This window comes from Scyliorhinus torazame, chromosome 5, assembly GCF_047496885.1.
Source record: "Scyliorhinus torazame isolate Kashiwa2021f chromosome 5, sScyTor2.1, whole genome shotgun sequence".
Classification (NCBI taxonomy): Eukaryota; Metazoa; Chordata; class Chondrichthyes; order Carcharhiniformes; family Scyliorhinidae; genus Scyliorhinus; species Scyliorhinus torazame.
Genome location: NC_092711.1, coordinates 142,249,594 through 142,263,627, shown reverse-complemented (window position 1 = coordinate 142,263,627; position 14,034 = coordinate 142,249,594). Strand labels below are relative to the sequence as shown.

Sequence of the window (14,034 nt, the reverse complement as noted above, 5' to 3'; positions counted from 1 at the left end):
GATGTCTCCACAGTGTGGATGAGTAATTTAATCCTTTCCCACACAGAGCAGATGAACGGCCTCTCGCCAATGTGAACTCGCTGGTGTAACTTCAGGCTGGATAACTGAGTGAATCCCTTCCCACACTGAGAGCAGGTGAATGGTTTATCTCTGGTGTGAACTCGCTGATGTCTCTGCAGGGCGGAGGAATCACGGAATTCCCTCCCACATTGACAGCAGGTGAACGGCTTCTCCCCAGTATGAAGTCCCTGATGTGCCTGCAGGCTGGATATCTGAGTGAATCCCTTCCCATAGAGAGAGCAGGTGAATGGCCTTCCCCCAGTGTGAATGTGTCGATGAGCTTCCAGTGCAGATGGGGCCCTTGAATCCTTTCCCACAGTCCACACATTTCCATGGTTTCTCCATGTTTTGGGTCTCCATGTGTCTCTCGAAGTTGGACAATTGAAGCCTTACCCACACAGAGAACACATGTACGGTCTCTCCCCGCTGCGAATGCTGCAATGTTTTTTCAGGGTGCGTAACTGGTTAAATCTCTTTCCAAAGTCTGTGCTCTGGAACACTCTCACTCGGATGTGTGTGTCTCGGTGCTTTTCCAGTCACAATGGTGTTGAAAATCTGTTGATGCCGACAGCTCAAGCAAATATTTCTCCTTCTAGATTCAAATGCCGAAGATATTCAGGTCCCAAGGAATCGAATAACTCTGTCAGATCTAGATGTGACGTTTGAGATTTCTCTCTGAAATTCCTCCACTTCCTAATATCTTGGAAAAACAATTTACAAAAGTCAGCACTGTCAGTACAGGATAGACATTCAAAACAGACAATTCTGGTTCCTATGGAACATTCTTCCCTCTCTCATTCCCCAAAAGCTGTAAATATCCATCCCACACACTCCATTCTCCCTCCCAATTCTCCTGAAGGTGCTGATTCAGGCTGATTGACAGATCCCTGCTCACTGCTTCCTATCCTGGACACAGAGACAAATAGGAGCTGCAGTCAGCCATTTGGCCCACTTGCCCCATCCTTTAATGAGCTCAATGGCCAATCGACCTCAGCACCATTTACCCACACTACCCTCATAGTCCTTGGTGACTTCAATGTTTTGGTGGGTGAGGGGGGGGGGGGGGGGGGGTCAATCAAATCCAGTGACTACCTGCATGCGTTCTGGGAGTCCATATAAATGACATCCCTAGACATTCCCCTGTCCTCTACCTTAGTCACCTCCTCAAAAAATTCAGTAAATATGTCAGGCTGGCTGTCCCTGATCGAACAAAGTTTTTCAAAGTGTTCAGTTACCCCACCCCTAATTATACATTCCAGCAGTTTCCCCACCATAGACGTTCATAATAATAATCTTTATTAGTGTCACAAGTAGGCTTACATTAACACTGAGGGACTGAATTCAGACTGTCCGATTCACCGAACAGCACGTCTTTTGGGACTTGTGGGAGCACCAGGATAAAACCCACGCAGACACAGCGGAGAACGTGCAGACTCCACACTTAGTGACCCAAGGCGGGAATCGAACTTGGGTTGCTGGCGCTGTGTAGCAACAGTGCTAACCATTGTGCTACCATGCTGTGTTCAGCTAACTGGTCTGTAATTCCCTTTTTTTTGCCTTTCACCCTTCTTAAATAATGAGTCCCTTCCCACACTAAGAGCAGGTGAATGGCCTCTCCCCAGTGTGAACTCGCTGGTGTATCCGCACTTCAAAAAGTGCAGTTTTCCAATCCAGAGGGACTACTCCTGAATCTAGGGAACTCTGGATGATTATCGTTGGGGCTTCTACAATGTGCTCCCCGACTTCCTTTAACACCCTCGGATGGAAACCGTCAAGTCCTGGGGATTTGTCACTCTTCAGTTCCATTAATTTCCTTGTATAGTATAGTTATGGTAATTGTATTAAGTCCCTGTCCTCTTATCGACTATTAATTTTTTCAGGACTTATGGCAAGTTATCCTCCTTTTCAACTGTAAATACTGAGGCAGAGTAATTGTTCAGCGTGACTGCCATTCCCCCATTATCACTGACAATATCTCAATTTCCAGCTTTTACTGGGCCTACATTGCTCTTCACACCCGCTTTCCCTTTATATGACTAAACATTTCTTCTCATTGATATTGATGTCCCTTGCAAGTTTCCTTTCATAATCCTTTTCAGTCACTCTTACAAGCTGCTTTGTGACCCTTTGCTGGTCCTTGTTCCTGTCCCATTCATCGGGATCTGTCCTGTGTCTTGTATTTTTGTGCGCCCTTTCTTTTAGTTTTAAGCTGTCCCTAACCTCTTTATTTGTCCATGGCTGTTTTCTTTTGTGAAGTGGAGCCTTTTCCTCTCAGGGGTATATACTTGCTCTGTATCTTGTTAAATGTTTCCTTAAATATTCTCCACTGATCTTCAGTTGTTTGACCCATTAACAGATCTCCCCAGTTTACCGTGGACAGTCTCTGTCTCATCCTGTTATACCTGGGATTCATGTCGCATTACATTCATCCCCCACCATCTGGCCTGCAAAATCCTACCAACTGTCCTGGCTTGAGACAATTCACACCTCTTTAACCTGGGGTTACCCCATCTCTGGATCTGTAAAGATTTAATCACCTGCTAATGCTCGCATTCCTAGCATTGTTTGGTATCTTTGAATTTGTCTATATATATGTTTCTGGAACATACCTCTTCATTCACCTGAGGAAGGAGCAGCGCTCCGAAAGCTAGTGACATTGAAACAAACCTGTTGGACTTTAACCTGGTGTTGTAAGACTTCTTACTGTGCTCACCCCAGTCCAAAGCCGGCATCTCCACATCATCCTGTTAAAGTCAGCATTACCCAAGTCTAAAATTCTACTGTATGTAACGCGCTTTTCACTTTCAAACATGTGATCACAGTTAGGCTACTAATTAAATTGGGTTCATTACTCATAACTAAATCTAATATTGCCTGTCCCCTTGTTACATCTGGAACATATTGCTGCAGGAAACTATCCCGGACACATTCCAGAAATTCACTCCCTTTCTGACAGGTGCTTGTCTGCCTCTCCCAATCTGTGTGTCAGTTATAATCCCCCATTAATACTACTCTGCCTTTGCGACACACTCGCCTAATTTCTGCCTCAGAGCTAACCAGACGGTCGATACACAACACCCATTACAGTTTGAGATTTTTTTTTTGTTCCTCAGTTCCACCTATGTGGGACGGGATTCTCCATCCCGTCGGCCAATGGGGTTTCCCATTGTGGGCACCCCCATGCTGTCGGGAAGTCCGCGGGCATGAGTGCGCTGCCGGAAAGCGGAGGATCCCGCCGACGGAGAATCCAGCCCATGGTCTCCGCTGGATCCTTCCCCTCATATCCTCCACAGCAGACACCATCTCCCATGCCCTACACTCATCCCTGGAGCACCTCGACAACAAGGACTCCGACATCAGACTCCTATTCATTGACTACAGCTTCAAATTCCGAGGTGTGCACATCACCAACAATCTGTCCTGGTCTACCCACGTCAACATTACGACCAAGAAAGCACAACAGCGCCTATACTTTTTCAGGAAACTAAGGAAATTCAACACGTCCAAATTGACTCTTCCCAACTTTTACAGATGCACCATAGAAAGCATCCGACCTGGCAGCATCACAGACTGGCCTGGCAACTGCTCGGTCCAAGACTGTAAGAAACTACAGAGAGTCGTGAACACGCCCAGTCCATCACACGAACCCGCCTCCCATCCATTGACTCTGTCGACACCTCCCGCTGCTTTGGGATAGAGGGCAGCATAATCAAAGCCCCCTCCCACCCGGCTTGTTCACACTTCCAACTTCTTCCATCGGGCAGGAGGTACAAAAGTCTGAGAACACGTCCAAAGACGGGCAGGTTAGGTGGATTGGCCATGATAAATTGCCCTTGGTGACCAAAAAGGTTCGGAGGTGTTATTGGGTTATGGGGATAGGGTCGAAGTGAGGGCTTAAGTGGGTCGGCGCAGACTCGATGGGCCGAATGGCCTGCTTCTGCACTGTATGTTCTATGTTCTAACAGATTCAAAAACATCTTCTCCGCTGTTACCAGACTCCTAAACGATCCTCTTATGGACTGACCTGATCTCTTCACACATCTCCTCCACTGAGTAGTGCTACACTCCTGTATGCTTCACCCGATACCTGTGTCTATGTATTTACATTGTGTATTGATGTTTGCCCTGTGTATTCTCATGTATGGAATGATCTGTCTGAACTGTACGCTGATCAATACTTTTCACTGTATCTCTGTACACGTGACAATAGACAAATCCAATCCTCACCATTGAGGTGATAGTATTTCTAATCAGTGAGGCTACTCCACCCCCTCTGCCATATTCTCTGTCCCTCTTGTAAACTTTATAACCGGTATATTTGGTACCCAGGCCAGCCCATCTTGCTACTTGTTTTTGGAACTGTATTGAGTTCCCCTGAGGCCTTCCTCTCCCCCACCATTTGTTAGTTTAAAGTCCTTCTGACCTCCCTATTTATCCTTTCCACGAGGACACTGGTCCCAGATCGGTTCAGGTGGAGACCGTCCCAACGGTACAGATCCCTCCTGTCCCAATACTGATGCCTGTGCCCCATGAAATGGAACCCCTCTTTCCTGCACCACTCCTTTAGCCACGTGTTTACTTCCCTAATTTTCTCATCCCTATGCCAATTTGCACGTGGCTCAGGGAATAATCCAGAGATTATAATCCTTGGGACTTGTTCTTTAATTCTGTTCCTAGTTCCTGATATTCCCAAACAGGTCCTCTTTCCTAGTCTTGCTGATGTTGTTTGTCCCAACGTGGACCACAACAACTGGATCCTCCCCTCCCTCTCCAATATGCTTTCAAGCCTGTTGGACTACACCCTGTATGCTTCATCCGATGCCAGCGCTTATGGTTTAGCTCACTGGGCTAAATCGCTGGCTTTTAAAGCAGACCAAGGCAGGCCAGCAGCACAGTTCAATTCCCGTACCAGCCTCCCCGAACAGACGCCGGAATGTGGCGTCTAGGGGCTTTTCACAGTAACTTCGTTGAACCCTACTCGTGACAAGCGATTTTCATTTTCATTTTTCATTTCATTTTCATGTAGTTACATTGTATATGTTGTGTTGCCCTATTATGTATTTTCTTTTATTCCCTTTTCTTCTCATGTACTTAATGACCTGTTGAGCTGCTCGCAGAAAAATACTTTTCGCTGTACCTCTGTACACGTGACAATAAACAAATCCAATCCAATCCAATCCAGATGCCCACGTGTTCTGTGTGTGGACGATGCTTCAACTGATTGTCCAAACTGGAGACACACGAGGAGACCCAAAACATGGAGAAACCGTGGAAATGTGGGGATTGTGGGAAGGGATGCAGATCTCCATCAGAGTTGGAAACTCATCGATGCAGTCACAATGGGGAGAGGCCGTTCACCTGCTGTCAGTGTGGGAAGGGATTCACTACTTCATCAAACCTGCTGACACACCAGCGAGTTCACACTGGGGAGAGGCCATTCACCTGCTCTCAGTGTGAGAAGGAATTCACTACTTCAGCGAGCCTGCGGACACACCAGTGAGTTCACACTGGGGAGAGGCCGTTCACCTGCTCTCAGTGTGGGAAGGGATTCACTACTTCATCGAGCCTGAAGAGACACCAGAGCGCTCACACTGGGGAGAGGCCATTCATCTGCACTGTGTGTGATAAGGGATTCACTCAGTTATCCAACCTGCAGAGACACCAGCGAGTTCACACTGGGGAGAAGGCGTTAACCTGCTCTTAGTGAGAGAAGGGATTCAGATATCCAGACACCCTGCTGGAACACTAGCGAGTTTACACCTGGAAGAAGCCATTCACCTGCTCTGAGCAGGGGAGACATTCAATGATCCGTCCCAACCACGGAGACTGTTAGGGGTGAAAATATTCACACAAAGGCCTGAGTATAAGTAAAAAAGCAGTTTATTATATCTGAATTCTGGGAGACAAGATCTGGGGACTCTGCAGCCCCTGACAGCACCTTATCCCACTTAAGCTAAAGCTCACATGGGTTAATGTACAGATTCAAGGGCGGAATTAGTTGTTTTCTCATTTACATACAATCAATCAACTATATTCGCATCACACTTATTACATGCAGTCAATCAATTTTTCCTAGCATCCCACTTATCACATATATGGTTAAAGTGGGTGTCGTCTTAACCGCTCCTAACTTCATACAGAAGTCATTCAAAACTAACAATGATGTGTCCTGTCTACAACCTTAGACCTTGAGCTTATCAAGGATACATTGCAAGTCTTGTTCTGTGAAGCTGTTATCAGCGGCTGTTGGGACACTCTCTATACATACCCACGCTTGGGTCTCATGAGACAGTTTACAGGGAATGTGGCTTGTTCAGCCATTTTATATCACAAAATAGCTAACAGCCATTTTGTGTCTTTTCTGATGTTAACAGCATTGTGTATACACTATCTATTTCTACAAATTGCCTCCACTAAACAGGCATCTAAGCCAATGAGTACCTTTTGTCTCATCAGAACTATTCAAAAGTAATATAGGAGCACAAATGTAGTTACAGGGCCACCTATAATTTATATCATAGTCCAGTATCACAAAATGCCCTCCAACACTTCCCCCTTTTGGTCATGGAAGATGTTTACAGAACTCCAACTGACCACAATGAAATGATATGAGGGCTGCAGGGTGTGTAGCAAAGATATACGGCCTTTGGGGCATGTAACCTCCCAGATGATCCGTACGTACACCGTGCATATGATTCAATGATCACCCCTCAAACAAAACATAAATGTCACATTTAATGTCTTGATATCAATCATTCCTGCCTCCCTGACTAACTCCACTGTCTGTCATTAAATTATGTTACTCATAGCAGTTCTCAAGTAAGCTCATCTCACAGTCCCATACCCGCTACCACTAACTGTCACTCTGAAGTAGATCCTCTGTGTGTTTATTTTTCAAAGTGTGGATTTTTTTCGTTAACTAGTGGTAAAGCTTAACTGATTGACTGATCTTGAGTCTTCATTCCCTCAGAGTTTCTGCAGGATTTGGGACCATCTCTGGCTATTTATATTCCTAACTCAAATGATCCTTGCTAGGCCTATAGTGGTGGGCCTAAGGGGTACAAAAGTTATAGCGATAAGAAGTTATAGTATTTTCCTTTTCTTCCGTAAACTTAAAATGCATGAGGGCAGGTGTAATCTCTAAGACACAACCATGAGTTCTGATTAACCCACATTCGTCCAACTCTCCCTGTCCCACTGGGTGGGGGCAACGTGAGGGAGATCCCATATATTATCCCTGTGTACAGCGGAGTTCTCGATGAGATAGTACCTGAGGGAGGTGTTAGCCTGTACGATTCCCATGTCTTCCAGTGGGTTGTGAGGGTATGGCCCTGAGTCCAGTGTGATGATAGGGATCATCAGGACCATCTCTACCCCCGTCATCTCGTCCATTTTACAGTCGGGGATCGCTGAGTATACTCTGGTTACTCCCTTCAGAGTACGGTTGTCCAGCGTCCCTTGTCATTTGTCTAGCTTAGCCAGTTGCGGGCTGTATATTCAATCAGGCACCTCCCCCCTTTAGATCAGATCAAGGTTGTGTCTTAGCTGCCCCTGTCAGAGCCTTCCGGCTGTCCCCCTTTCTTGGTCGATGAGTTTGATAATTGATGTTGAATGTCTTAGTGTGTGTCCCTAACACTGTTGTCCTATTGAATTGTATATCCAGACCCTCTTCCCCAAGATGGCTAGACCTTTCTCTCCTTTCCCTAATATTCTCTTCTTTATTCCTATAAGTTGTTCTATCTTTGCATTCAGCCTTCGTATGTCTAGTGGCTTTACCATAGAGGTTTCTGTGTTAAGTCAAGTCACTGCATCATTGATTATGCCTCTTCTAACCCTGTGTAGGTTGTCATGCCCTTAAAATCTAGCCTGTGTCATTGGCAGCCTGCTTCAGAACAACCTTACTTCAAACACTGTACATATTTATTTCATATTATAAACAATACCGGAACGCGCGAGAAGTACAGACACGAGTTATATACGCATCCGATGTCTTTCCCCGAATGTCGCTGTAGCCAAGCATTAAAATAAGCTATATCATTGGTCCAGTCTCTAGCTGCTGGGATGCACAGCCAGTCAATAAAACTATATAAAGCATTATAGTTCATATATCTACGTGCATCCTGTGTACGTTGTGAAGTCAATGATGTTCAAGCGCCTTGAAGTGCTTGTAGTTGTTCTGAGGTCTCAAGAGCCCTCACGAGTCCCCACAGCTGCTGCTGTCGTGCCAGCCTTTCTTGAATGTTTAACCTCAAAATTTAAAGGAAAAGTGGAAAAGTGTCCTGGTCGTCACCAGGTGTTAGATGTTGTCCGTATGAAACTTTTCCTGTATGGGCCGAACACGTGTGTTATGCAGGGGATAGATCCAGTTGATATTGTGGAATTTACACTATTCTTCTTTGTAGACAAATCAAGCATTCATCTGCTTGTTGAAAATCTTTCTGCTGATTTTTATTTACAGTACCGACCCTTTCATATCTATTTTCCTAACTCTGTTGCGTTTGAACCCGACCTTGACGGGGATTTGCCTGGTTAATCAGCCAGTTTACAATAACTCAACTGTCTCAAATTCCTGAAGCTACTGCAAATATCGCGGCACTTATAGTTACTTGTAAAGTTCTGCACTGTATGTTCTATGTTCTAACACCAAAGATCCATTCTGCATGGAACAGAGTGGGTTAACGAATCTGAATATATCAGAAAATTCAAAACTTAAGATTTGTAAGTTCCAATTAAAAATACAACTTCAGCTGTTTTTGTCTTGTTATTACTTTATCAGAATGACAAAGCCCGAGCTCAGAGTGTGGACAGGCAAACCCAGCACGGGAGTGTTGGATTGCCGCCAGGTTCCTGTTATCAAGTGTCTGAGAACGATGTGTTTTTTCAATATAGATTTGCTTTCAATCAGAGTTGTGTGTTTTTCCTTTAAAAAAAAAACAGCTTCACACATTGTCTGCAGTTTTAATTTCCAAGCTAATTTTAAACATTTATTTGGAAATATCAAACACAATCAGTTATTGAATATCTGACTGAACCAATTTTGCGCTGTATCGTGGTTCTCTACCAGACGTCATTTTGTCACCACCCTTCTTTTGTTTAAATAAGAAACATGATCATGGACATATTTTATTTACCCATCTGTCCTTTACACTTAATTCTGCAATCTCAGAATTAAAACATCTGCGTCGTGAGACAGGTTAATGTTACCCTACTGATGATTACAAAGTATTTGTATCAGGGAAGTTTTAACCCTGAACTAATGAAACACCGGCTATGTCGTATGTATTGTAACTGTCATAAGGATTTCAACTATCCTAACTTCCACTGAAAACCATAAAACTATTATGTTCTTATTCTTACGTACGTGATTTTGTACCCTGATTAAAATTCCTTGTGTATCAAAATTACCCTGGAAATATCAATAAACTTTGAAAAGAAAAATTTATTAACTACACTCAAACTATGGGGCGGTATTCTCCCCCCACTCCCCCAGCGGGTGTATTCTCCACTCCCGGGACAAAGTGCCCGCGCCGTCGTGAACACCATCGCGTTCCATGACGGGACCAGCACGGCGCTGGAGCGGTTCACGCCGCTGCAACGTCCCTATGCGGCGCCAAATGGGCACCGCACCAACCCGCGCATGCGCAGTTGGGCCGCCCCATCCTGCGCATGCGCGGGGAACTTCTTACGCGCGCTGGCCCCGACGCAATATGGCGTGGGTGTTCAGGGGCCGACCGCGGCGGAATGTAGGCCCGGGCGGGGGGGGGAAAGAGGCCGGCCCGCTGATTGGTGGCCCAAGATCGCGGGACAGACCCCTTCGGAGGCACCCCCCCCGGTCAAGTTTCTCCCCCCACAGGCCGCCCCCCGAGCGATCCTGCAGAGTACCCGCCGGCAGCGACCAGGGGTGGATGGCGCCGGCGGGACACTTTCATGTCGGAGCGGCCGCTCGGCACATCCGTGCCGGAGAATCGCCGCTCACAGTGATTCTCCGAGCGGCCCAGCGCAAATCGCGCGCCACTGATTTCGGGGGGGTTGGGAGAATTGCGTGCGGGGGTCGGGGCAGCGAGGCGCGATTTGCACGGCACCCCGGCGATTCTCCCACCCGGCGGATGGGTGCGGGGGGGGGGAGGGAGAATACCGCCCCATAGTTGAGTGTAGTTAACAAATTTTTCTTGTCAAAGGTTATTGACATTTCCAGGGTAATTTTGATACACAAGGAATTTTAATCAGGGTACAAAATCACGTACGTAAGAATAAGAACATATTAGTTTTATGGTTTTCAATGGAAATTAGGATAGTTGAAATACATATGACAGTTACAATACATACGACCAAGCCGGTGTTTCATTAGTTCAGGGTTAAAACTTTCCTGACACAAATACTTTGTAATCATCAGTAGGGTAACATTAACCTGTCTCACGATGCAGATGTTTTAATTCTGAGATTGCAGAATTAAGTGTAAAGGACAGATGGGTAAATAAATTATGTCCACGATCATGTTTCTTGTTTAAACAAAAGAAGGGTGGTGACAACATGACGTCTGGTAGAGAACCACGATACAGCGCAAAATTGGTTCAGTCAGATATTCAATAACTGATTGTGTTTGATATTTCCAAATAAATGTTTAAAATTAGCTTGGAAATTAAAACTGCAGACAATGTGTGAAGCTGTTGTTTTTTTAAAAGGAAAAACACACAACTCTGATTGAAAGCAAATCTATATTGAAAAAACACATCGTTCTCAGTCACTTGATAACAGGAACCTGGCGGCAATCCAACACTCCCGTGCTGGGTTTGCCTGTCCACACTCACTGGAGGACATTGGAATCGTACAGGCTAACACCTCCCTCAGGTACTATCACATTGAGACCTCTGCTATGTGCAGGAATAATATAGGGGATCTCCCTCACGTTGCCCCCACCCAATGGGACAGGGAGAGTTGAACGAATGTGGGTTAATCAGAACTCATGGTTGTGTCTTAGAGATTACACCTGCCCCCATGCATTTTAAGTTTACGGAAGAAAAGGAAAATAGTCACCTCCTATCACTATAACTTTTGTACCCCTTTGGCCCACCACTATAGGCCTAGCAAGGATAATTTGAGTTAGGAATATAAATAGCAAGAGATGGTCCCACATCTTGCAAAAACTCTGAGGGAATGAAGACTCAAGATCAGTCAATCAGTTAAGCTTTACCACTAGTTAACGAAAAAAATCCACGCTTTGAAAAATAAACACACAGAGGATTTACTTCAGAGTGACAGTTAGTGGCAGCGGGTATGGGACTGTGAGATGAGCTTACTTGAGAACTGCTATGAATAACATAATTTAATGACAGACAGCAGAGTTAGTCAGGGAGGCAGGAATGATTGATATCAAGACATTAAATGTGACATATATGGGTTTGTTTGAGGGGTGATCATTGAATCACATGCACGGTGTACGTACGGAACATCTGGGAGGTTACATGCCCCAATGGCCGTATTAAATGCACCATGCAGCTCTCATATCATTTCATTGTGATCAGTTGGAGTTCTGTAAACATCTTCCATGACCAAAAGGGGGACGTGTTGGAGGGCATTTTGTGATACTGGACTATGATATAAATTATAGGTGGCCCTGTAACTACATTTGTGCTCCGATATTACTTTTGAATAGTTCTGATGAAACAAAAGGTACTCATTGGCTTAGATGCCTGTTTAGAGGAGGCAATTTGTAGAAATAGATAGTGTATACACAATGCTGTTAACATCAGAAAAGACACAAAATGGCTGTTAGCTATTTTGTGATATAAAATGGCTGAACAAGCCACATTCCCTGTAAACTGTCTCATGAGACCCAAGTGTGGGTATGTATAGAGAGTGTCCCAACAGCCGCTGATAACAGCTTCACAGAACAAGACTTGCAATGTATCCTTGATAAGCTCAAGGTCTAAGGTTGTAGAGAGGACACATCATTATGTTAGTTTTGAATGACTTCTGTATGAAGTTAGGGGCGGGTAAGACAACACCCACTTTAACCATATAAGTGATAATTGGGTATGGCAGGAAAATTGATTTATTGCATGCAATAAGTGTGACCCGAATACAGTTGATTGTATGTAAATGAGAAAAGATCTAATTCCGCCCTTGAATCTGTACATTAACCCATGTGAGCTTTAACTCAAGTGTTATAAAGTGCTGTCAGGGGCTGCGGAATCCCCAGATCTTGTCTCCCAGAATACTGACATAATAAACTGCTTTTTTAAACTTGTACTCAGGCCTTCGTGTGAATATTTTCACCCCTAACAACGCACAATGGGGCGAAATTAAAAATGATAAAATCTTGAGTTGGAGGATCGAACTCTCCACCTACGCGTACGATATCAAGTATCGTCGAGGGGAGCTCAACGAGCCCCCAGATGCCCTGTTCCGCGGCACGTGCGCCAACGAGCAGGAGGATCGCCTGCGGGCCATCCACAATGACCTGTCACCCGGGGGTTACCCGGCTCGCCAACTTTATCAAGTCCCGCAACCTACCTTACTCCACCAAGGAGGTCAAGGCCATGAACAGGGCTTGCCAGATCTGCGCGGAGTGCAAACCACACTTCTACCGGCCAGATAAGGCTCACCTTGTAAAGGTCTCGGGGCCCTTTGAGCGACTAAGCGTGGACTTCAAAGGTCCCCTCACGTCCACTTCTACTTCCTAACCGTCATCGACAGGTTCTCCCGCTTCCCATTTTCCGTTCCCTGTCCCGACATGACCTCGGCCACCGTGGTAAAGGCACTGCACAGCATCTTCACCCAGTTTGGTTTCCCCACTTATATCCACAGCGACCAGGGTACATCGTTCATGAGCGATGAGCTGCGTCAGTATCTGCTCAGCAAGGGCATCGCCTCGAGCAGAACGACCAGTTATAACCCGCGGGGAAACGGGCAGGTGGAGAGGGAGAACGCGACAGTTTGGAAGGCTGTCCTTCTGGCCCTACGGCCGAGAAGTCTCCCAACCACCTCCTGGCAGGAGGTTCTACCTGATGCCCTCCATTCCATTAGGTCGCTCCACTGCATGGCCACGAATGAGAACCCTCACAATCGCTTGTTTGTCTTTCCCAGGAAGTCCACCTCTGGGGTCTCGCTTCCACCTTGGTTGACGACTCCGGGACCTGTTCTTCTCCGGAGGCACACGAGGAGCCATATGACGGACCCCCTGATCAAGAGGGTCCAGCTGCTACATGCGAACCCCGATACGTGTACGGCGCGTACCCTGGCGGAAGGCAGGACATGGTTTCCCTCCGGGACCTGGCACCCGCTGGTTCCCCCACTGATGCCCCCCCCCCGGACCCCAACACCGCCTGTAGACACCGACCGCGCCCCCCCCCCCCTCCCAGCACCCTCCCTTCCACACTCCCTGCTGGCGCCGGCACCGCTACCCCCAGCTGTTCCCCCTGCCCTCCAACCCCCTACCCCAATCTGGACGAAAGCTCCGACCACCGTGCTCCCGGATGTACCCTCACCAAAGACATCTGTGCCGCCGCACCACCGCCAGAGCTGAGAAGGTCGACGAGGACGATCAGGCCGCCAAATAGAATAGACATGTAATTCCACTTCACCCTCGACAGACTCTGTGTTTTTTTTTAAACAGGGGGTGAATGTGAAGAATGGTTACTGTACCTTTAATACCATGTAGGTAATGCCCCTTTAAGACCAGGTTTGGAACCCTGGGGAACTCTGCCTCCGGCTCCGCCCACCAGGGAGCCATATATAAGGTGACGCCCTGTCGGCGGCACTCAGTGAGCACTCGTCTCTGTACCTGGCTAGTTCTCTGCTTATTAAAGCCTTCATTTTACCATTCCACACTCGTGTTGTTATTGAGGGTATAACACCTTTATACTGTGAATCAAGCCTCTGAAAACTGGCCTAGTCCAAGAAACAAGCTCCAGTGGGGGAGTTTATTTACCTGTGTTGTGTTTTTTTCGTTATGGTGCGGTTCTGTATTGTTTC

General features: G+C 46.3%; 1 protein-coding gene across 1 annotated transcript in view; it reads left to right on the top strand.

The window, feature by feature from the left end:
• The window catches only part of LOC140419892 (uncharacterized), a 48,230-nt gene that overhangs the window by 9,214 nt on the left and 24,982 nt on the right, over positions 1 to 14,034 (top strand). The window lies entirely within an intron of this gene.